The sequence below is a fragment of the Castor canadensis genome, chromosome 2 (assembly GCF_047511655.1).
Source record: "Castor canadensis chromosome 2, mCasCan1.hap1v2, whole genome shotgun sequence".
Lineage (NCBI taxonomy): Eukaryota > Metazoa > Chordata > Mammalia > Rodentia > Castoridae > Castor > Castor canadensis.
The window spans coordinates 26,754,825-26,777,956 of record NC_133387.1 but is presented as its reverse complement, the minus strand read 5'-3'; the positions used below and the strand labels follow the sequence as shown (position 1 = coordinate 26,777,956).

Here is a 23,132-nt window from a genome sequence, read left to right as displayed (position 1 = left end):
CATTGGAACTCACAATTCAACTCCTATGTGAATACCCTAGTGGCTGTCAAAGTGTTCTCTAAACCAGGAATACTAGCATCACTTGGGATTTTATTAAAACGAAAATACTTAGGCCCCACTCCAGACAGTCTGAATTAGAATTTCAGGAGGTGATTCTCAGCAATCTTTTTAATAAGCTCTCCAGGTGATTCTGATACATACTAATATTTGAGAGCTACTACTGTAGAAGAGTGCTTTCTAACCTTTTCACATCTTGGCAAAAAGAGAAAATGATGGTACTTGTACTATTGGCCCATACACAATACACCATGTTAAGTTTATGAGGCTTCCACAGGCCAGAGGCAACAGGTGCCCCAGGTTCTGCTGACCTGAGTAGTTCACTGTAAGCCCTCTGCAGCCCATCAGCAGAGAAATTCACATCAATACAAAAGGAAATAAATACATGACTGTGCTTTATGGGACATAATAGAAAGTCACCTGAGTACCTACCAACACAGAAAAAAGCATGAATTTCATTATTTGTGCCTTGAAATACCACTCATAGTCAAAATGAATGAATGAAGTTACATGTATCAACAGAGAAATCTCAGAATCGCAATGTTGAGCAAAATAAGCAGGTTACAGAAGACTGTGTAGTTTGGTAATGTTTATATAATGTTTATAACTCTATATGCTAAATGATGTTAGGTATTCTTGGTGCCACTAACTGATCTTAATGACCTGCAAAGGATGATAAGCCATGATCATAAGTAGTTAGCTCTGGGGAAAGAGAAGAAAAGAGGGAGGGGGATCAGGGTTTTATCAATTTTATTTTTTAATCTAAAGATAATATAGCAGTAGGTTAAGGTATGTCCCAGGGAGGGGAGAGCTAGAGGCACACATGTTTATTATACTTTTCTAACTAGATGAAATATCTCATTAAAATTTTGATAAGGTAAAAAAAATCCACAGAAACCTCAATCAAAGCACCTGATTTTAAGCCCAACTCTGTTAGTAGCTCTTTGGTGTTACACAGATTATTTTCTATCTCTGGCCTCTGTTTCCTAATAGACAAAATGGAAGGGATTGGTTTAATGACCTCTGGTCCTTTTCCTCTTACACCCTCTATGATCTATTTTGGGGATCAAACAGAAAATTCCCAGCCCCTTCTCTTTTTTCCTCTCTATGCATGGACTGCAGCCTCCTCAGCAGTTGTTCCTGTCCAGATGTCCACCCTAATAACCCCCTTGTTTACAATGGCCTCAGAAATGAGACAGGAACTAATAACATATCACAAAGCAAGAATCATAGAACCTATGTTCTAAGATATATTTTAAGGCAAAAAGAATAAAAATAAAACCAGAAAAGTTTGGCACACAGACAAGCTGTGTTGGATTTAGAAAATGACCTTGAATCAGTAAGCAATCTTTCTTTCTCTGAAGGAGAATCTTTTCCCTTAATAATGCATTTCACCAAGTGCAAGAGAATTGCAAACCAACAATATAGCAATGCTCACTTCTTCATTCCTACTCTTTGGGCATCACCTCCACCTCTTATCCACCCTCCTACAGCAGAAATGATTCAACCCAACTGACTAGCTGATTTTTTCTATGAAGGAAAGCCTAGTTTCTAATGTGATTCTTTCAAACTTCCCTCCAGTTACGCCTTATGTGGGAAATCCCTTTCCAAGTAGGTTGGTTTGTAGAGTCTATCTGAATGTCTTTCACTATTTCAATAACATGAAAATCATACTGGTGAGCTAAGCCCACAAGGGTGACTAATTTTCATTAGTTTATTGTAAGATACTCAGATGATAAGAATTCATTCAAATGCACAAAAAATACCCACCACCAAGATTTAGAATATCTTTTTAAGTTTTACTAATTTGCATACTAAAAAATCAGCAGAATGGCATTTTCTGCCTTGTGATTTGTGACACTGTATCACAAGCTTAAGGGTTCCAGGAAACTTTTTAGGCATTTAGTCAGTGTTATATTATAAGAAGTGTATCTACTTTTGACTGTTTACGAGTAAAAGTCAAAATCTGGTTTTAGTTCTAAGATATACTAAGTGGTTTTCTGAAGTTATTCAACATCTTTTAACTTTAGTTTCCTAGTATATGATATGTACAAATTGGGCTTTGTTAATTTTAAGGTTCCTTCCAACTCTGAAATCTTTTGGTCCTATGTAATAAATAAGCCAATTGTTCTGGTCTTGTATATAAAAATCTCAGTCTAAGTTTTTAATTCTTTTGGTTGCTAAATGATACATTATTAATGAATCATGTAGATCCAAGCTAGATTCAATACAAGGTATGAGTGTGTATTTGTGTTTATTTATATTGATCATATAGAGAGATGTGTATCTTTTATTTAGCAAAAGAAAACAATGTACATTTTTCAGTTATACAAAAAAATCTATTATCTGCCATATAATAGCATACAATCAATACTTGTTTAACTAATTAATGGGATTAATTGTTAAGTTCATACTAGGTCACAGACATTCTCATATAATTCTTACAGAGGTAGGTATTTCCTAGGAGAGCATTAACCTCCCAGTTTAGTGCCTCTAATAACCTTAGTACTATCAAACTCTAGTCCAGATTCTGTCTTGGCCTACTTCAATTACAATATTAATATCTAAATGACAGACACATGCTTTGCAAATGAACTTTTAAAGAGCTTCACTCTTGTGTACCACTCCAACTTCTAGTCTCCTTTCAATACTTACCTACAACTATATACTTCGTAAGCATTATCTTAAAATTTCCTATCATGCATTTTTATGATGATGTACTCCTCTAGAAAGTAGAAAACTGGCTCAAAGCTAAAATAATGAGAATTCTTCAGTGGGATTCATCTAGGTCTTATTCTCATTTAGACAAATACACTTGACTTTTTCTACCTATGGATTCTTATCTTTGTGAATTATCTGTGGTATCTATTTTATCTTTACTAAATATATCATGTTATGTACATAAACTTCATAACTTTCTTTGAAGGAGCTACTAGTCAGTTTGTCAGGAAACAAAGTTAATAATGTGCATGGAAATACAGCAAAACATCTGACAGGGTCATTCACATCCAAATGGAAAAATACATACTGGGTGCTAGGACTACTAATGAGTTGGACAACTCTAACCAAAAAGTGGGCAATAAAGAAAAGGATCTCAATCTGAACAAAGAATTGTGCCACTGAAGTTTGTCCTTGACCCTCTCCTGTTCCCAAACATTGCCAATGGCTTAGACAGAGAAAAAGATCCTAAAATGGGAAGATGACAAAATTATCTGAACCAATTAATAGCATTAATTATTAAGCTCATACCATATCATAGAGTATGCTAAGTACTTACAATCATTTCTCATTTAATCCTTTTGGTATCTCTGAGAGGAAGATATGTCCTACATAGTGCAATGTTAAATCCCATAATAAATAAATAAACAAATAATTTATATTATTTAAATATGTTGTGCAAATCAAAATAGATCTAACAGGATGAAGAGATATGTTTAAGATGACAAGATAAGTTTAGAATCCAAAAAACAAAATTCCCACATATACAATGTTTAAAAAGAAAAAGCATTCAAATAAACAAAAACATGATTTGGCAGTTACCTTGAAACTGCCATTAAAATGTTGGATAATAACAAATTCAATCTGAATCAACAATAGGGTTTGACTACTCCAAGGCTGACTCACCCTTCTGTGCAATAATAAAACGAAAGTATCTTAGAGGAGTGAAACATGCTTTTTTGGGGGGCGATAGTGGGGTTTGAACTCAAGGCCTCACACTTGCTCAGCAGACACTCTACTACTTGAACCACTCCACCAGCCCAGGCCTGCTCTTCTTGACACTGATAATTGAACTCCATATTGCAGATGGATTTGGAGAATGATACTTAAAGATACAAACTGAAGTTGAAACTTAAAGAAATAGACAAACTAGACATTCAATTTGTCCAAAGGTATGAAAATTCAAACTTCCCCATGTTAAGCAAAGGGATTTGTTTTTTAAATGATAAGAAGAACTGAAATGGACACATTAGCTAAGTTGCCCACAGAACAGAAATACTGTGAAGAATCAAAGTGGTAGAATGAGGATGACTTGGCACAATATAGAAATGTATGCTGGGGGCAGATGAGATTATGAGTTTCCCCATGTTGGGTAGACAGACAACAAGAACAATAACCCAAATGATTGGTGGGATATTTTGAAAGGCATCAGTGGGAATTTTGTTTGAATGAATTTTGAATCTAAAAGATAAGTGATTGCCAAAGACTTATTCATATTACTAGTGCTCTCAGTGAGATATGATTGAACTTCAATTTTCTACCCACAAAGCCCCAAATTTGTACAAAGAGAGAGAGAAAGAGAGAGACATATAAGTCTACTTGAGGCATAATAAACACCAAATCTGCATTAGTTCAGTTTCTACCATTTCAAATTTGTAATGATTCAGAGGAGACGAGGATCAAAGCTTGCTATCTCTCTTGAAAAAAAAATGTTTGCAAAGTAAATTGTTAGTGTGAACAAATTCTGAGAGGAAAGCTTAGCATCATATATAAAGTAAGGAAATCCTACCATTAAAATAATTTTATTATAATCTTTGTACAAATAAATCTTTTCAATTTCTTAATGACCCATTCTTTACCAGGTCTGGTAGGAATGAACAGTCACAAGTACTTGTTAGTACCACTTATTTCTGAGTATCATACAAACTTGAAAATATAAAATGTTTTTTAAATTTAAAAAATTCAGCTTTCATTTGAATGAGCATTTCTCTAACTTTAAGTTCCATTAATTCAACTTGTTTAAGGGACCACTGGGATAATATGCTGCTTTGAGTTCTTCTTGAGTACCTGTGTAAGCAAGAAATGACAGTAGACCACTACCAGTCAAAACAAAGGAATTTTCATCTAGAGAGAAATTAAAATGTTCTAATTAGTCCAAAACTTACCTTGAGGGACCCAACCAAAGCTATAGATCACAAACTGTCCTTGATTCTAGAAACTGAGAGCAAGCAGATAGGGTCCAGTGCTACCAGGGCTGCAAGGGTGCACAACCTGTGCAGCTGCACAGGGCACTATGATTAGAAGTGCCATTTACTGAATTTAAAGTTCTTCTATCAATGTTTTAAAGTCTTAATAATCTTTAAGCACTGTGCTCCACAGACTATGTAGGTGTTCCTGGAAGCAGGCACATAATGAGACTAACATACAAAGAGGCAAGCAAGAGGCATAAGCACTGGCAACAACTAAAAATAGCTCCATTTATTAATGAACAACAATATTCTGTAATCAAGACACAGCCGGTTGGTTAAAGGTATAAAGAATTACTTTGCTTGTTTAATGTGTAAATCAAAGAGAATTCACAAATTTGGTCATTGTTTTTCTCTGCTGCAGATGTGAGCTGACAACCAGCAAAGCTTCAGTGTTCAAAAGTAATCAGCCACCATTTCAAACACCATCAAAAATCATGTATCACTTTCAGAAGGCACAAAAATTTGGTACATTTTTCCTGGAGTTACAGAAGTAGTAATGAAGCAAACATGAATTTTAAGACAATAAAGCAATCTCTTCACTTCACCAAAGAAAATCAGAAGTAAAGAAGAGCCCTTGTAGTACTTGGGGCTTTTTCAATGTTCTCTGGATTATGAGCTGCCAAAGCTACAAATGAATACGGGAACTCTGAACCATTACTCAAACTATATTCTCCCAAATATGAGTTGTAAAGTTCTCTTACCCGGTTAAAAATACATTTTATATACACATTCACAGGAGAGAATTAGTTACCAAAACTTTAAATACAACAAGTAAAATCCCAGGTATAGCAATGTCTTCTCCACTTCACTATCTAATTCATTTCTGAATATATAAATCTAAAAATAAAGCAGTCGGGGAAAGTAAAGATGACATATGAAATATGAAACCCTTCTTAGTTTTAATTTAACAGATTTTCTCCATTTGATGTCAAGTTCATAAGCAGAATCTGTGTAACTCTGGAGAAGCCATGTAATACTACCCTAAAGTTGCGTAACATTTCTTCTAAAGGTCACAAAGGACTTTTACAAACACCCTATAATTTGCCCAACAATATCCCTATAAAGTCAGGGGAAAAAAAAGGCATTATCCTCATTTTTCCAAATAGTGAAAGTTAGGCTCAAAATAGATAGGTACAGGGTTTTCCCAGGAACACACACACCAACTAAATTTCAAGTCATTTATCTTTTTTAACACTTCCATATTATTAGAATCTTAGTGTATGATTACCATTATTATAAAATGTATGCATACAAAAAATATTAGTTACAATGTAATTCCAATGATAAATCATTTTATGTGTAGCTATATGAGGTACCAAATAATTTTTAACAAATATGCATATTAAGAGATATTTTCTAAGCCTCATTGTGAAATTATATTTAAATTTAGCACCAGCTTATATTCCACAGACAAGAAAAATACATATAGGGACAACCTGGAATAGGAGCAGTCTATTAAATGAATTATATTTTTAGTTCTAAACCTGCCTTATAAGAACAGAGGTTAAATTTCTATAAGGAGACATATTGGTTCAAAGTTCAGATACCATCCTACCTTAAATCTCAAATCTTACTTAAATAATTGCAGATTTGTTGATCAGTTTAAAAACTTTCCTTGAATCACGTCTTTAACTGGCATTGCAACATCTCATGTCATGATGTTGCGTCACCACGTGATGACGCTGTGCTGTCACAACACATCATCGCATATTGACACAACGTCATGGCATAATATCATCAAATTAAATTCATCGCAATCCCTCAGCCTGGCCCAGAAAGGACAGGAAAGATTACAACTTTTTCTTTGCTCTTGTCAACACTCTTGGTGAATTGGAGAAAACAGCAACTGGAGAAATAATTTCCTGGTCTCCTAAAATTTCCTACATCTTCAATTAGAAGTGTTTGAAAGTTACAAAGAGGAGATCAAGGGGTTGATTGTCAAGGAGATAGATTTCATAGATTGTTACTTACTTTGCCTCATAACTCATAATACCACTTGAACTCCATTTTAAAGATAAATATTTACAAATGTTAGTCACTCCTTTTTTCCCTGAAGACACAAAATAGCATAGCTTTTGGGCTGGTGAAAAAGAAATTTGCTTCTTATTTCTTAGCCTTGTCAACCACCTTCTTCAGATTCTTTTCCTTTATCTGACTTCCTCTTCTATAACATTCTAACATAGTAAGTAAAGGAGGGCAGGTGGCAGACACAGTAGATGGTTTTGACTAGAGATATTTATATAAAATTGGAAGGATGCTGAAGGCTGTGAAAGAGGGCCTTTTTCCATCACAGCCTTGGTGACAAGCACAATATCCATGTCTATAACTATGAACTTGGGCATTTGGATAAGATATTTATGTGAGGGTTACCTGAATTAACTTTTGAACTCTTCCAAAAGACTGGACTTACTAGCTCATTAAACACATGGGGTGGTTTGTGCCTACTGCTGCTGTGAGAACTCTTTCATTTTTTTTAATTTTTATTTTTTATTATTCATATGTGCATACAATACTTGGGTCATTTCTCCCCCCCCCTTACCACCCACTCCGCCCCCTCCCTCTCCCCCCACCCCCTCCATACCCGGCAGAAACTATTTTGCCCTTATGTCTAATTTTGTTGAAGAGAGAGTATAAGAAATAATAGGAAGGAACAAGGGTTTTTGCTAGTTAAGATAAGGATAACTATACAGGGAGTTGACTCGCATTGATTTCCTATGCATGTGTGTTACCTTCTAGGTTAATTCTTATTGATCTAACCTTTTCTCTAGTTCCTGGTCCCCTTCTCCTATTGGCCTCAGATGCTTTTAAGGTATCTGCTTTAGTTTCTCTGCATTGAGAGCAACAAATGCTAGCTAATTTTTTAGGTGTCTTACCTATCCTCATATCTCCCTTGTGTGCACTCGCTTTTATCTTGTGATCAAAGTTCAACCCCTTGTTGTGTTTGCCCTTGATCTAATGTCCACATATGAGGGAGAACATATGATTTTGATCTTTTGGGCCAGGCTAACCTCACTCAGAATGATGTTGAGAACTCTTTCATTAATCCAGTCCTAAAGGGTCAGGCACTGTTCTAGGTACAAGCATTTAGGGTAAGCAAATGAAACAGTCACCTTGCAGAGCTCATAGAATAGTAAGTGAGACAAGTAAGCAACAGATTTCATGACAATCTGCAAAGGACACTAATGATAAGACAGGGTTCTAGGGAGTCAGAAAAGGAAAGTATGATCCAAGTTACCTAAAAGATCTTACAAGGGAGATAACATCTTTTATCTTTGCTGTTTCTTTAAAAATGAACACATAGAGGGGAAAAAGATTTTCAGATTCAAATGCAAGAAGCTGGAAATATGGAGACCCCTAATGTCTTAGACCAAATTCATCCTTTTGTAGATATTTTCTCAAAATGATCTGTTCATATAAATGTTACTTGAGAAGTACCGACTCACAAACTCATTTTACTTAATTCTTCATCATAACTATAAACAGTCTCTAGATGATTCTTAAAGTACTACATCAATGCAGTTCTCTTTTAGGAGAGTTTTCTATCCGTGAGACTAAATACATCCCTTCTCTCTTCATAACCAAATACAAATTGGAAATCAAAGCCATTTTCAGGAAAATGTTTCCTGAAAACATTTGAATAGCCACAAAGATCTTGGCAATTTCTTTTCTGGTATGTACATAAAGGTGAGTCAAAAAAATCCTTGCTGATGTTTCACCTTTTTAAAATCAGCATTGAATAATATTTGTTTTTTAATATATTATGGCAAACATCTCAGCCCAGTCAACCATAAATAGTAATGTATGCTGACATCCAGTACCACCTGAAAGCTATGGGTAGATATTTTTACTGTTACCATCATCCTCAAGAGGTGTTTAAAAACTAGACATGATGAGAAAATAAACTCTAGGTTCTTTGAGCCCCATTTTCTGAGAATTACATGATTCTGACAGGCAAGTTTTCAAACAAGTTTCAAAAATGTCATTTCTAAGCCAGATATACACATATCCTTTTGGAATTCAAGTAATTATTTAATTAAAACTTTATGAAATTTTAACATATGGTTTATAAAGTAGTGTGTGTATGTATCCATATATATCATTACCATTTCTATTTTATAAATAAACAGAGTAGTAACACTCAAACTCCCAAAGACATGTATCAATTAACAGTTGGTTAGACAGAGAAGAATTTCTTAATATCAATTCTCTCCCCATATAATTAATTGAATTAATCTGCTGGCTCATCATTTTTAGATAAATATATTAACATTTCTAAATGGGTCTTTGAGTTAGGCACTGTCATTTTTAAATTAAACTCAACTCATTATTTTCCTGAAGTTTTTAGGTGAATAGGTACAAATGATGTTAACAACCTGATTAATAATCTCAGGCTTTGGGGTCTCTGTGGTAGAATATTCAACCCTAATTTTATCTTCTCCCTACATCCTCTGTCTTCTTACTAACGCTTATGGACTCAAGTTCTGCTGTGTCCTCCCAGACCATCTGCATTGCGGTGCATACCTCACTCTCATCTGTACTTCCTGATGACATGGGCTTTCTCTTGCTCATTCATTGAGACTCTGGGTTGCAAATGCTAAAGTTGGAAAGGAAACTTTTCCCACCATAATGGAAATAGTCTGCTTTCCATACAGGATTCTCTTGCTTTTCCACAATAGAATATGAAGGTCCTGGACTGTGACAAACTAAAAAAAGAAACCCAAATTAAAGTTGGAGTTGGTAAACTTAAATTTTTGAAGCAGCTTCATGTCTACCTTGATTCTGGACTTTCCTAAATTCCATGAAAGGGAATGATCCATCCCAGGGTTTGCACAATAAGAGCTGCAAGGGAGAGAAAGATTTGGAAGGAAGTAGAGGAAGAAGACCTCTGGAGTCAGAGCTCTCATGACACTACAGCATGAAAGCTTGAGTTAGGCTTGTGGCATGGAGACACGAGGATAGTGGGGGGGTGGGTAACTGGGAGTGAGAGTTCAACCAGAAATATTTTCAGTGGAATGAGAGTCAAGACTGTGAACTTATCTTTAAGAAATACTGGAGCAAGGAAAGAAAAATGTAATTCTGAAGAATTTGAGCATGAGAGATGGAAAGAATGACAGAAATAGGAAAGGTTGTGTTGGTGGAGGAGGAGGAAGAAGAAATTAGTTTAATTTTAGAGATGAGCAGTTCGAGCTGACATCAGAGTATCCAAGTAGAATTTTCATGTTGATTGTGACAGCTGTGATTCCAGAGCCTACTGAAGAAGTCGTAGATAGAGACAGGGACACCCATTTCCCAAGAAGAGGCTCAACTCACACCCTTTCAACAGGCACTAAAATTTCAGAGCTAAGGGAACCAAATCTATGCATCCATTCAAATGACAATGGAAACTCCACCTACCTTTTTCTGTGAAAAAGAAATGGGTTTTCACCAAAAACCTGATCTTCAGGAAATGACTGAAATTGTTCACTACTCTGTAACTTTTTTCTGAAAAGCTTTGATTTGTTTAAAAAAAAAGGAACAATTACTTCAAAGAAGGGATGAGCTCTTTAAAACTCCAGACAGGAACCTGATGACATTTTTTTTCACAGTGAATCCATTAATTGGTTTTACTTAGGTTTAATGGCAGCAAAGTCATCACATTGAAGAATGCTTATGTCATTTATCAGCTTCCTCTCCAGAGCCCTGAGAATACCTGATGATTATTTCAATCAAACCAATCACTCATTGAGCACATAATCATGAATAATTTAGAAGAGCAATAGATCTATTACTTAATATGGTGCTAACCTTTTATAATGTTGGTTCCTGGGGAGAGGACTAATATCTGTGTCACAGAATAACTTACATTGGGCCGTGGGCTTTGGAGGTAGCTTTGTGACTCATAGAATACCTAAACACATGCAATTATAAACCACATTATGGAAAAACAGTTAACCTTTGTGTAGCATTTAAGAGTTTACAAAGTACTTTCTCAGACATTATCTCATCTGATGCTCAAGTCAACCCTGTAAGAGTGGTTTTATTTCATAGGTGAGAACAAGACTCAGAGAGGCTAAGTGATTTGCCTAAAGCTGCCTAACTGTTAAGGGGTGGAGCTGAGATTCTCCCCAAATGTCTGTGCTATCTTCTGCACCAGTAGTGATAAAACAGATGCCAAAAGACTTTTTAAAAATAGACTCTGTCCTCTCCCACAGTATCAACAGACTGTGCGAGATATCCCTACTTCCCTTGCTTTGTTTGGCCACCTCCCTCTGGTGACCAAGGATTCTGTCAGAGAAGCATCACACGCTACCATTTGTAGATCAAAAATGCTTATTTTCTCATGAAAAAAATCACAAGTGAGCATTTCTGAAATGTATACCCCTCATCCTGTAGCAAAGAAAGCTACACATCTGGTAGTAACAGGTGCTATATTCTTGTTTAAATGATTCCTGCCATGTGACAGTCCATGTAAACAGCACACAGAATTCTACCCTATCAAGAATTATTCTTTATTTAAAATTTTTAAGGGAGACTTGCCTCAATGTAAACTAATTTTGTGAGTTTGGTTTGCCCATTCAATATTTACCTTGATTTGAGAAACTCTCTGAAATATTATTAGTTTCTCTCTCTTCTCTCTCTCTCTCTCTCTCTCTGATTGTCTCTCTTTCTGGTTTTGTTTTTGTTTTTGCAGTACTGGGGCTTGAACTCAGGGCTTCATCCTTACTAGGCTTGCTAGGCTACTTGAGCCACTCCACCGGCCCTGTCTCTCTTTCTGATAGATGAAAGTAATACTTTAGTTCTACAATCTTCACTTGAGAGTGTCTCATTATGCTTAAATATCTCCCTTTGTTTTAAAGGATATTATCCTGCATTCAATGCAAGCAATTAAAAATGCCATTAGTTAAAACTGACATTTCTTTTATAGCAAAAGTCAACTTGATCCAATTTAGAATAGTATATTAGATCCAATCTTCACTAGTTACATAAATCATTTTGTTACAATAATCTTTATTTTCATCTCAACTCTTAGTAGTATTATTTAAAAATGTTTTACTCACAAATAACAGCACTCAGAGGACTATGTAAAACATGATTTTAGACAAAACTCTGACAAAGGGGTCTTTGTGCATTAGAGAACAAGGGAATTGAAATTTTAACCATTACAATTTGTGCTCAAAAGGTGTGGGTAGTTTGATAATCAAAATCAATCATTTAGAACAACAGCCAGCCAACATCCCATACTCAATTTATTAACATACCTAGCAATAGCCAGAGAATTTTAGCAATTTAGTCTAAAGACTCACACTTAGCAAGAGACAATCAGTGAGCATTAGGGGTGGTGCTTAAGAGATTCCAGTCACATTACCAAGGTGGAGCTTGTGTGGTGACTGACCATTCCAAAATGCCTGGGATGGCAAGATTTCCTGGGATATGGGATTTTCAGTGCTAAAAACAGGACAGTCATGGACAAACCAGATTGGTCACTCTACATTCAAATTGAGGGGAAAACCTTCAATTAAAACTAGGGCAAAAACAGAGGAGAATTTGCTTCTGGAACAGAGCAAAAGCTGCATTGCTGGAGTCAGAACACAGGTTGAAGCTGGACCTGAGGCCTTGATGCTATATCACAGGCATATTCAGCTAAAGCCTGTAGCTGAGCTCCAATTAGAGACAAGATGGCCCCAGGGCAGTTGGGGTACAAATAGTCAAACAACAGAGCAAGGAGCAATCTGGGAATAAAACCTGCAGAAGACCTCAACCTCCTGGCCTCATTTCTTTTTGACCTCTCCTGTCAGCTGATCAGTCCATTGTTCTCTTGCTTTCATTCAAACTAGGAAGCACTGCTATTTTCCTCAGCATGTGTGGGTAGGGCAGAGCTCCCACATCAACACTGACCTTAGGAGACAAGGATGCCACCAGAATTATAGGGCTTTCCTGCTTTTGTGAGGGGAAGTCTTCACATGCTGTTAAAAAGATGGTATATATGGTACTCAGTTTGAATTTCTGCTATGCTGAAGTACTCTTCATTGGAAGACAACAGAAGTTCCTTTCCATTCTTTTCATAGGTAGTTGGTGTTCATTGCCATATCCATTATAAACAACATTTAAGAAGGAAAAAGAGAAATAAACCTTCTCCTTCTGCTTAGCAAATTCTTTTTTGTAAAAATGCGTATCACAAGTATAACTTGCTGCCAGTATACTGGTTATGCAGTTCAGAGGAACAGATGAGAAAACCCCCAAGAGGACAGTAGGACTGTCAATATCTACTTTTTTCCACAAGAAGCTTCTTCTCTCAGAGAACTAAACATTACTGACACTCAATGCAGTGGTTTATTTTCCTAATGGAGATGACATTCCTTTACAAATGGAGCAGCACTATGGTGTTGTGATTAAAAGCATGCATTTATCCATTATTAAATGTATGATTTTAGCTGGTTCTGTAATCTTTTGAAGATAAACTATCCTCCTATGAAAAATGAATAGGAAAACTCCCAATGTCCAGGGATTGTAGAGAATCACAAGAGCTAGCAAATGCAGAATGAAATGTATTCAAGAGTACATGTTCAACAAATGTTAGATCTTTGCCTTTCTTTCTTCTCTGACAATATCCTGTCTACAAATGAACAAAACATATCACTCTCAAATTTGAAAAATTGTTAATTATTATCATTTCTTACCAATCTCAGTACAATATGCTGAGACTTAATTCAGCTGTTTTTCTTTTCTTTTACATTTACCTTACCCTTTAAAAACCAACTGTCTTTTAAAAAATATTATCACTAGAATAAATGGGTATTTTGTAGAGACAATATAATATTTGTCCATGAAAAGTTCTAAAATGCACTTGGCCAATCGATTCACCTACTTCCTATCCAAAATTAAACTTGTTGCTAGATAAGGACCATTAAATAAATAAGTCCTATTCTGGAACCTTGCCATATTTGATTATTTTCTGAGAAAATCCTGATTTCCAAGTAGAAGAATGAATACTACACTTACAGACCTATGAAGTTGATTTTTGTTTATATCACAAACACAACCACCAAATGGAAGAAGACATAAAGTTCACCACCATTTTCAAATGATAACAAACATGGCAAAAATCAGTTTTTCTGAAATAATGCATAAAAGTCAAAACAGCCCAATAATTCTTCTGATACCCTGTCTGTGTAAATATAGTTCAAGTGACTAAAAACCAGAAGTATCAAAGGAGCTTCCTGGAAAAAAGTGAGCTAGCACAGGGATTATTTTTCTCAGTTTTGACTTCTATTGCTGGAGAAAATTAAGAGCTGTTACCATGTGTCAGGGATTGTTTCAAGCATATTTTATACATTAAATAAATTAGTTTAACTCTCACAATAATTCTGTGCTAAGGGAACTATGATTATTCCCATGTACAGCTGATGAAACTAAGACTTGGAAAATAGCTCACGGCCCCAGAACTGGTGACAGCAAAAGTAATACCTGATCTTGTGTCTTTCTGACTTTGAAGCCCATTCACTTTAGACATTAAGCTATGTAAGAGAAGAAAGGGAACTGAACTGGTCTTCTTTCTGGTAGTATTATAATTCTACCTAATAAAAATTTTAAAACAGTTCATTTCAGCTCACATTTCTAATAGCTCTAAATGATGTACTAAAACAAGCACCTTGATTTTACCCTCCAAATTGTTTAGCTGGTCTATGTACCAGTGGCTACAAACTACATTTTCTGAGCCTCTAACTTGGATCACTCCTATTATCCCACAGAAAATAGCATCACTGCCTTAGAAATTCTTTCTCCAAAGTAACTTCTTAGACTTGATGTAAGTAGTTTAAGCAAATGTCCTTTAATGTTCTCTTCTTCATAGCTGGGGGGGGGGAACCTAAAAAGCCCTGAGTTTTATTCACTTCAAAAACTGAACCTCAAAAGATTTGAAAAAAAAAGTCCTAGTTTTTCAACTCAACTTTCAAAGGTTTCTAATGGTTAATTTGATATCCTAGAGTATTCAGCAGTATCCCTTAATGAGCTAAAAACTGGACTTCTTATAGACTTGGTTTTCAGATAATGATTTAAGACCACCTCATCCTGCCTTCTTTGCACATTGATGTCATTATGCTCAAAGTCAAGCATGAAGGTGAACAGATATTAATTTAAGACCATTTGGAGTTACATTCTCTGAATCACCTACAACAAACCCTCTTTATTAGCCCCTGACAGGGTCTCCATCATTGGGCCAGATCAAAAGCTATATGGTAATAATCCTGCCTGGCAACTCAGATACTTTTCCTATTCCTTTTCCTATTTGTGGAAGTCAGTTTGGAGATTATGTGAAACATTGTACCTCAAAAGAGAATGTCTCTAAGTATAAAATAAAAACAGTAGATTAATAATGTTAGTTAACTTATTCTATAGATTTTTGAACAGTAATAAATCAAAGTGGACTCCTCTCTATCCAAGCTATTTCAAGTTGAATATGAGAACTCTAACTGAAATTAATTAGGATGAAATCAGAAATATTTGTCTTTCAGGATTTTTCCCTTTCCATTTCCATATATCCAGTTTATCCTGGTGGAATGCCACTGATAATGCTGATGAGAACCTCCTGAACTCATCAATTTCTCTCTGTTCTCTTTTGTGATTCGATCTTTACCCTTTGAATTGAAGTTTTCATACTGTTATTTTGCCCACTGAGAAATAACAAGGTTTGTGTTATTTCCAGGGATGTCACCTCATTTCCTCCGTTCTAATGCATCATGTCTTCCTGCCCATGGGTCACCTGGTTCACCCAAGCTTGATCCTGTGCAATCTACATCTGCCCCACTAACCTCTAGTCTCAGCTCAGCAAGCATTTCCTTTCCTTTATTTCTACTACACTTGCATTTGAGAATCAAGAAAATCTCTTCTAGGTTGGACTAGCTCTTCATTCACAACCACTAAGAGTCCTTGTGTGCTCATTTCCTCCAACAGATACTTTGAGAGAGCCAGCATATTTCCAAAGTTTCCCATTGTCTATAGAATGAAGTACAATCCCAAGAGTCTGGCGTTTAAGGCTCTCAAGACATCTTTCTGTAAGTGGAATTCTTCCCTAGCCACTCTAGATTATATTGATTTCCTCTCTAAAACGTTTTAGCATCTATAACTGTACCTATAAGTCTCAAACTGAATTATATGTTTCTTTCCACTGTTACATAAGGGTTTCATGAGTGTTTCTTGCTTGTGCTACCAATAACTGAATGTGGAACCCTCATACTATAGATTTTGCGGCATCTGGTACAGCACCACACAAATCACAGGCACCCAAAACTGATTATTAATTCAACAAGAAAGAATATATGAGTGAATAAGATCAATGCCACCTCAAAATATAAAAAAATGCAAAGAATGATCATAGGTAAAAGTTACAATTTAGGGAGAGAACAGTCTAGGTGTTTTTCCAGACCATCTGATAAATCTGAAACATCATTTTTAGGCCGTCTTGAAGAAGGGCAAGATAAGGTCAGATACTGTTCCAATTCCCTTCTTTTATTTTGGCAAGGGACAAGGGAAGGTGAAGTTAGCTCACTAGTTGGTGGTGAATAAGCCATCCTTCTTTCCTTCATTTTCCTTTTCCTTCAAAAATGGTGTTCTATAGAGACAACTCCTAGAAGAGGGCAGGTAAGGTGAAGGGAGAATAAGAAGGAAAGAGAGCCAGTCATTCATCATTGGCACAGCTGGAAGATGGCAGCCTTCCTCTGCCCAAAAGACAGGAACAAATATTACTCCATTCCAGGCCTTTGAGCCTGTGTAAAGGATTAAACTTCCAGGGATTGGAAGAACTATTAGGGGAAAACTCACTTAAGAGCTAAAGAGAGTGAGCCACACAAAAAGCCTCTAGAATGGAAGCCCAAATCCTCCGGGTCAATCTGACCAACTGAACAGGAAGAACAGAGAAATAACCTATGATTGCAAGGAGGGCAGACGAGTAAGTGTAGAGAAACATTGTATGTGTTCCACCAGTGAAACCCCAAAAATGGTGATTCAGGATGTTTATGGTGATACAAGTCTTGAGAAGGTGAGCACTTTCAGGGGGCGCAGAAGCTATTAGCTTAGAAGCTTCCATTTGTTGTTTCAAGAGAGTAAAAGTGTGAGCCAGAGGACCACATTTTGTCTGATCCCATGAGATGGATGACTTGGTTTTCCCAAAGTCTATGAAAGCAAGTCTGACCCAGCAAGGATCAAGAAACAGCAGGAGAGCATTGGAATTCAAACTTTATGAGTCACTCAGGCCCTCAGTTATCATGAGAAGGGGAGAACGCACCAGATCAGGGGAAGGAGGAAAGACCCAGCCCCAGAAGGACCTCTTGAATGCAACCAGTCTTTCCTAATACATTTTTTCCTGCATATAAGACTGTGCTCTTTTAACTAGACAGAAAATCTTGTCCAATGTGAGTTATGGACTTAATAATTTGAAGTTTCTGAGAGGAATATTTTATCCTTGAAAAGAAAATTCTTCTACATAGGACTATAGCATTAATAAAATCTTAGGTAACCAGAGAAATATGCTTTATTTTAATTTTTGTTTTCATCATTATAGGAGTTTTAATGGTGCTAGAATGTTTCACATACAAATTGCTATAATGTGTTTGGCTTAATAAGACTTGGAAATGGAAATGGTTGCTACTGATAAGCCCAGATGGCAATACAATAGTATGCTAAGTTAATGTGATAGTCCAAACAATATTGGTTTTTTTAATAGTAGAAGGTAGCAATAAAATAATGTTCTGATTAATAATAATCTAGAGTACAGACACCATTAATTAGAGAGGTAGGTTTTGGAACTTCGATGCAAAACTCAGTCTTTTGTTACTTATGAAAATTTAATTCCATATAGTCTATTTTTCATATTTCCAATTTTCATTCACACATCACATCTGAGCATGAAATTGTGCAATATAGGCAAAGGATAAGGAAAGCAGAGGGTCACAGATGTGTGCATTGGAAGGTAATGAGGCAGGGTGATGCTTTTCCTTTGGGGACAGAGATTCTGGATGTCCCCACTTGCCCTTCTCTGAGGGATAATTCTCTGCTTTGTATATCTAACAACTCAATCTTGTTAGATACCTGGGGACTGGCTTATAATAACCAATGTTCACAAAACTTCACTATCATTTGAAATAAGAGTATGATCTTAAGATAAGTCTTTAGAAATAGCATAAAGCTTCTTCATTATTCAAGTTGCCATTATATCCATTCATGGGCCAGAAGATTCCAGTCTACTGGCCTTCTTTCTTAACAGTGTTGCTGTGCATTAACTGCTTCTATATCTCCTTACCCTCTTGTAAAGGTTATGACAATTCTATCTTCTATTGGCACCTTCTTCTATGTCACAGTTTTAAATCTAATAGTCAAGCTCTATCTAGGGTTACACCTTTGTCTCTTAGTTGGACATACTAGACTTTAAGATACATATTCTTCAGTGTACCATTTATAAGGACTCTCCCGGACAGATGCTCCATCAGAAGGGCATCTCTTGTATATTCTTGAAATTCATTTTACTCTCAGCATTATGGGCATGTTTCTTCCCCTGTAAAGCCATACCTAATGTAGGAGATCCTTCTCATTTTACTGAAGGCTTATTTTATTTCCCCCAATGATTTCTAAAATAAGAAACACTGCCAAAGTCAAGTTCCTAGAAAAGATCTCTGGTAGAGGAGGGAGACGGGATGTTGGCACCCAGCACCTTACAGTTTTACCAAGTAAGTATTTAAACTCAATCTACAGATTTCCCAGGTAATCATGGATAACAAATAACATTCTCTAATATAAAAAATTCTCTACCATTACTTACAGTTAAGATTTAAGTCCATTAGAATTAGATGTTCCCCAAAATGACTCAGCTAATGTACCACTCTGCAGAAAATGTGACTGCATTGGTAGTTCAGTAAAGTGAAATTGATAATTAATTAAAATAAAATTGTTGGAAACATAGCCATTCTACCAGTACAGTGCTTACTTGATAAATCCAGTCCTTTTAGCTGGAACTTCAAACTTGGGGTAGGTGGGGCGGCAGGAAGAGCTAGAAGTATAACTAACAACAGAGACATCAGGAATAAACAAGGGCATTTGTCTCATTACCCATGAGATAGATCCACATTCTTAGGCTTTGGATAGGGCAATAGAAATCAGAGGAAGAAGCAATTACTTTCTAAGAATTTGTTGATTCTAGTTTATGACCACAGTCTTGTCCTGATTTTGAGTCAATTCCCAAGGGAACATCCCACTATTGAGGGTGGGCAGAGACATTCAAATAGCCATACAAAGCAGCTGGTGGGATCAGTAGACACTATGATCTTGGAAGAAGGAAGGCAAAAACATCCATTCAGCACATCTGCTTCCCAAGCTCCCACTGGGGCTCAATTGAAAAGAGCAGCATATTCTGATTTATCTTTATACAACCCAACAGCACCCAGTAGAAAGCCTTACACAGAGAAAGTGCTAAAATTTGTATTGAACTGAATTGTATGATGGCATATACCATGCTTTAAAAGTGTTAAAAGACTGAAATGCTTATTCTAGTCAAAAGCATTGTGTTTAAGAGATGGAAGCTTGGAAAATATGGTCTATAGAGTGCCAGTTTGGCTAATAGACAGTTTGAGTGTCTGACAGCTGCATTAGAAGCAGAAATCAGTAAACAACTTGCCATAGTATAGTAAAAGATTCATTAAAATAGCCCTGAGATCCAAATAGGGATGGATCAGCTAGGAAAAAATACAAGAAATAGAAGGAGGCAAATAGACATTTAATGCTTTAATATGTAACAGAAGCAGAAACTTTGTAATTCTGTTCCAGGTTCAGACCCATCTAAAGAGCCCAGCAAACAGAATCAGGGCTCTGGAAAAGGCTAAGGGGTGAGGCTTTGGGCTCAGAAAAACAGGTCAGAATGAGATGGGAAGCTTCTGGGACACCCTACCAGGAGGATGGGTACATACTATGGAAGTGGTTTCCATTCTGGTTTGTACCTGCTGCTTCCTTCTGCTATCTGATCTATCTGTGATCAGATAGATCACAATACCCTTTAATGGGTCTCCAAAGAGCAAGATCTGGCAGCAATCTCCAGAGGTCTGGTGACCAACTGAAGCCTAAGGCTGCAACAGAACTCTTTGCAACATGCTTGGCCATTGCACCTATTGCAAACCTGAGTTTGACTTTCACTCAGCTGGTCTGATGAGACCTATAAACAAGTGTCCTTTTATAGTAAACAGGGCTTGTTCAAATGAAGAACAGAAGCCACATTGATTAGGCCCTTCTTTCTCACAGATACACAAGATGTTAGAGTTGGAAAGGTCTATGGTTCCCAGCAGACAATTTAGCTCAACAAAAGTCTTTAATGAGGAAGAAACCAAAGTACAGAGAAGTGAAATGATCCCCAGGTTCATACACAGGCTAGAGGGTGAGCCAGAGCCAAAGCACTGTCTCCAGATCCCCATCCAGTGCTCTGTATCTGTATATCAGTGGTCACATGCTGTTCTCCATTTGGATAGCCCATGTTATTCTGTATTGTTTTCTCTTCCCATACTATTTTCCTAAGTCCAGATCTCTGATGGGGTGGTGTGTGTGTGTGTGTGTGTGTGCAGCAAGGCAACTACGCTGGAGTAAGAGTTTAAAGAGGTCTTGGAAGTGCAAAAGTACTCACCCAGGCCCTCTAGTGTTAAGTCAAGCAAATGCCAGGGCTTTACATAAACAATCTCAATCTTCCTCCAACTCTGTATTCTTTCCTATTTAATCCAGATCTCAACCAGAGGTGTTCCTCCCTCCTTAAGATTCCAACTGTATTAGCCTAAACATTTTAGTCTCCATGTACATTGATGCACATCAATTACTGTGATTTCCAGAGCAGTTTTCAGCTTTGTGGTTCCTATGATTTTAACTTATTTTCTAACACATAATTCTAGTTATAGATTAGCTACTGGAATGAATGTGACATTCTCTGTTCTATACCATACATGGGAGTCAAACCTTTCTAAAGATCCACCAAACCTAAATCCCCCTGCACAAGCCTCCTGTGTGTATGAGATGAAGTGAAGAAATGTTTGTAAGAATATAGTGGGTGTATTTCGTATTCATGTACGAAAATAAAAAAACGAAACCTGTTGAAATTGTTCTAAGAAGGGTCCCCCGTTCTTAGATGGAATGAGGGAGAGAAAAGGAGGGGGGATTCTATTTAAGATATATTCTAAGCACATTTGTAAATCTCACAATGTATTCCCCCTTCCCATACAACTTTATATACAATAAAAAAGACAATGCAAATCACTTCAAATTGGCCAGAAGACATGCCTGGTTTTTAAAATCCTCTCCTACAGGGATATTTTTTACTGGGCAGGTAACACTCATTGGTAACCCAACTTTTTACCATCTCCCTGATTTCTTTTTACTCCTCTTTCCCATGCTCCTATTTTCCCTTATCCCTCCTCTCAGGACAGCTTGGAATTCTGTACTTTTCTTATCCTACTGTTTAAAACAATGCCTCTCAACTGGTAGTGGTTTTGGCCCCTAAGGGAAGTTTGACAATTGCAAAACATTTTTGATTGCCATAAATGAGGGGATATTGACTACCTGCACATAGTAGGAAGAGCCCAGGAATGCTGATAAACACCATAAACCCATACAACAGGCTCCCACAACAATGAATTATCTGGATCAAAATATCATGGGATTAAGAAGGCTAGGGTTGAGAAACCCTGATCTAGAGCAACTTAGCTGTAGCCAGCTCTATCTCCAAGTGCAGTTCTAGGCTTATCCAAATACCTTCCACCTCCTTAGAAAAGTAGCTGCTGTTTAAAATTGCATTTTCTTAGTTAAGTTGCACTAACCAAACCCCCTTATAGCTATCCATACTCCCTCTTTCCACTCTTCCATCTGTGCTATCATGGCACTTTTTATACACCACCATTCTATCATCCACCTGGTTATATCATAGTTGCTGAGCAACATAAATCATTCTGTTTTAGCTCCCTTGGCACAGTTCTGGCATTTTAATAATAATTGTGGAATTGAATTGAATGACTGAATGCTCATAGAGCAGCTCCCCTAATCTTGTATAAAGCCTGGCAGTATAGTGAAGATTATATTGACAGCTGAGAGTAATCATAATTCTTATTAGATAGGGAAGCCACACATTGCCATAGGAATAACTTCATGATGATGTAAGGTATGGTTTTGCTTAAACAGACCACACTGGTCCTCTTAGTAAAGAGGTCCAAAGAGAACAGAACACAGCTTTCAAAGGCACCCATTGTCAATAGAGGATATCAACCAGCAAGATCATTCCAATTTCTAGTGATGGCATCACAGCTTGCAATTTGCATTGCAATCAGGACTATTTTAAAAGATGAGGTGTAACAGCCTATCTAAATATTGCTAAAGCACACATAAATGCCTATTTTTTCTTGACTGAGTAATGATAAGTGGTACAATTATTTTAGAATTAACAGTAATTGTCGAAAGCTTTGTGAGCAGTTCATGAAGTAATGGAATTTCAAGTGATAACTTCTGGATAAACAATAGTTACTGAAAAAGAAAAAAAAAGATGCCCACATGTAAAGAAAAGGACATATAAAAAGTAGAAAATTTCATTATAACAGTTGTAATCAACCATTGTGTTCTCATTTTCCAGATATTGTTCCTGAAGCCAACCACATATGCTATATATACATAAAGTCAATGACACTCAAATATTTTCATATTTTAAAGATAGACATAGTAAGTCTGTCTCATTTGTGAATTTATTTCATGTGGTTTTGACTAAGCATAATCAAAAAATAATTAAAAATCAAAAGAAATTTCAAAAACAAAAAGTGTTAAATTCCTGCATGAGCATGCAGCTCAATTGATGCAAAGAAGCTTAGTCAATCCCACATTATTGCCAGCCATGTTTAAATCATGTGACCTGCCCATAATTTTGTGAAAATATGCCTCCCAAAAAAGCAAATATTGCCCCCAAAAGCAAGGTAAAAATGAATTGCTTAATTGAAGTGATAGGTGAAAATTTTACATTTGTTGAAAGATGGAATGTCTTTATTGAAAACTAGGCAGAATTAGGGGAAAAATGAATCAAGAAGCTGCAGCACAGCACTGAACTCTATGTATTCAGAACATTCACAGTTT

At 36.5% G+C, this 23,132-nt stretch overlaps 1 protein-coding gene across 3 annotated transcripts in view; it reads right to left on the bottom strand.

Moving 5' to 3' along the window:
- Grm8 (glutamate metabotropic receptor 8) overlaps positions 1-23,132 on the bottom strand; it is a 767,244-nt gene that overhangs the window by 583,701 nt on the left and 160,411 nt on the right. The window lies entirely within an intron of this gene.